Genomic DNA, 3,363 nt, shown 5'->3' with positions numbered 1-3,363 from the left:
TAGTGCCAGGAAGAAAAGAGACCACAAAATCAAAACGTGTAAAAAAACAAGGCCCACCTAGCCTGTCTAAGGTTCAAGCGTTTGGCCGACTCCAGGTAAATCAAATTCTTGTGGTCTATGAGGCCCACGACTTGATGTTTAGCTCCCTCCAACCAATGTCTCCACTCCTCAAATGCCCATTTCATGGTTAACACTTCCCGATTCCCCACATCATAGTTACGTTCAGATGGAGAGAACTTTCGGGAAAAGAAAGCACAGGGATTCATTTTAGATGTTACAGGATCCTTTTGGGACAAAACAGCTCCTGCACCAATCTCAGAAGCGTCCACCTCTACCTGGAACGGGAGTGAGACATCAGGTTGCCGCAAAACCGGGGCAGAAGTGAATCTTCGCTTCAGCTCCTGAAAGGAAGAAACAGCCTCCGGAGACCAATTCAACACATCAGCACCCTTCTTAGTCAGATCAGTCAATGGCTTGGCAATACTAGAAAATTTTGCTATAAATTTCCGATAAAAATTAGCAAAACCCAAAAACTTCTGGAGGGCCTTCAAAGAAGTGGGCTGAACCCAATCAAAAATGGCCTGTACCTTGGCCGGGTCCATTTCAATAGTTGACGGAGACAAAATAAATCCCAAAAATGAAATCCTCTGTACCCCAAAAAGGCATTTCGATCCTTTGACATACAGGGAATTCTCCCTCAAGATCCGGAACACAGTCTGAACATGTTCCACATGAGAATCCCAATCCTTGGAGAAGATCAAAATATCATCCAGATAGATAATCAAAAATTTATCCACAAAGTCTCGGAAAATGTCGTTCATGAAGCACTGGAAGACAGAAGGGGCATTAGTGAGCCCAAAAGGCATCACCAGGTACTCAAAATGTCCCTCCGAAGTATTAAACGCCGTCTTCCATTCATCCCCATGCTTAATGCGGATAAGATTATACGCCCCCTGAGGTCAAGCTTGGTAAACCACCAAGCACCTTTAACTCTGGAGAATAGATCCGAAATCAGGGGTAACGGATACTGATATTTAATAGTAATTTTGTTGAGGGCACGATAATCAGTACAAGGCCTTAATGAACCATCCTTTTTGGCCACGAAAAAAAAACCAGCACCTAAGGGTGAAGAGGATGGTCTAATATGACCCTTCTCCAATGCCTCCTTAATATAGGATCGCATAGCCTCGTGCTCGGGTACAGATAAATTGAAGAGCTGACCCTTGGGAAATTTACACCCCGGGCTCAGTTCAATTGCACAGTCATAACTCCTATGAGGAGGCAAAGACGCAGACTCATTCTCACTAAATACATCATAAAAGTCCGCCAAATAGTCAGGAACATCATGCGACTGAGGAGAGGTGGAAAAAAACAGATCCTCACTAAGGGCACACCGACAACCCCAACTCACCACAGACACAGATTTCCAATCCAAAACTGGATTATGAATTTGCAACCAGGGAAACCCCAGAACAATGGTATCATGCAAATTATGCAACACCAAAAATCTGCAATTTTCTTGATGGTCTGGGGCGACCCGCATTACCACCTGGGTCCAAAACTGAGGTTTATTTTTCACCAAAGAGTAGCATCAATCCCCCTTAAAGGGATAGGCGTCCGCAGAGGTGTCATCGGAAATCCACAACGTTTAGCAAAATCCAAGTCCATTAGGTTCAGGGCTGCTCCCGAATCCACAAAAGCCTTGGCGGAAAATGTGGACAGGGAGCAGATCAGAGTAATTGCCAGAAGAAACTTAGGTTGAACACCACCCACAGAAAACGTGTGTGCAAAACCTTTCTCTCATTTAGGACAGACAGAAATAATATGTGAGGCATCTCCACAAAAAAAACACAGCTTATTATGCCTTCTGAACTCCTGATGTTGCTCCCTGGACAAAACTCTATCACATTGCATAGGTTCAGACACTTGTTCAACAGTCAAGAACAGAGGGAACAGGAAATCCCACCATAGTATCTTTTACAGCTTCTGACAAACCCTTCCGAAAGAGAGCTGCCAAGGCATTATCATTCCAGGTAGTAAGGACCGCCCACTTTTGGAATTTTTGACAGTACAATTCTGCAGAATCTCGACCCTGGCTCAATGCCAACAGGGTCTTTTCAGCCTGATCAATAGCATTAGGTTCATCATACAACAACCCCAAGGCTTGAAAAAATGCATTCACATTAGTTAGAATAGGATCATCTGGTTTCAAAGAAAACGCCCAATCCTGGGGATCGCCACGCAGCAAAGAGATGACAATTTTAACCTGCTGCGCGGAGCTCCCTGACGAGTTAGGCTTCAAGGCAAAAAATAATTTACAATTATTTTTGAAATTCAAAAATTTAGACCGATCCCCAAAAAACACATCAGGGGTAGGGATCTTTGGTTCAGCAGCATGTGAATGAGCAAGGTAGGAGGAAATTCCCCGCCCTTCCGCAGCGAGCTACTCCACACGATCAGACAATTGCTTTATCTCCATTGAGAGAAAAAAAAAATTTCCCCTACGGCCTCAGAGATATAGAGGAAAAAATATACACACTTTTTTTTTTTTTTTTTTACAATTCTTTCCTGCTATTGAGTACCCTAGGATCTGCGGTATGGCTGGTGATTCTGTTATGAATGAGTCACCGTAGGAGGCAAAAACAGAAATATTAGCTAAGTCCAGAAAACCAGAGAAGTTGGCAGCTATCGGATTGCAGACCCCTGAACCTATCAACAACAACTAGCAGTAGCCGTGGGGGGTTCCTACGGTGCCCTAGACCCCTCTATCACAGCCAGAGAACTAAATAGCCTAAAGACAGAAAGGGAACTCGAAACTGCACCAGATCAGACCCCAAAGCAATAGGCAGCCCCCAACATATAATGACGGTGAAGCAAGATGAAAAAACACACAGATAGAAAGATAGGCTGAGCAAATGATGGGGCCCAAGCTAACTAAATAGGACAGGATAGAAAAGCTGCTGTCTGCAATCCGCCAAAACCCTATCAAAACAAGAGCCAACAGACTGATAGGGAAAAAAGCCCTGAAGACGCTAGGCTTCAAAAGACTATATCAGTACTCAGGTATTTTCTGAAGACAGAGCAAAAAGGAATTCAGTTCACCCCAGCAGGGAATGGCAGAAATCCAGAAAAACAAGGCAAAACAAAACCAAAACACAAATGCAAAAAGCAGAGCAGAAAACTTAGCTTTTGAGGAGCAGGAATCAGACTGGTCTCCTAGAATCCCTCAGAGAAATCACCAGCAAGGCAGAAGGGCGTCGGCTGCCTTATATCCAGTCAGCAATTCCCGTCACCCAGTCATCATCATCCAGCTCAGGTGCTTGGTAATCAGCCTCACTACCTTCCTTCACCAGAAGAGGGAGT

The sequence above is a fragment of the Dendrobates tinctorius genome, unplaced genomic scaffold (assembly GCF_039654945.1).
Source record: "Dendrobates tinctorius isolate UK_male_01 unplaced genomic scaffold, ASM3965494v1 ptg000128l, whole genome shotgun sequence".
Classification (NCBI taxonomy): domain Eukaryota; kingdom Metazoa; phylum Chordata; class Amphibia; order Anura; family Dendrobatidae; genus Dendrobates; species Dendrobates tinctorius.
Note: the sequence above shows the minus strand (reverse complement) of the source record.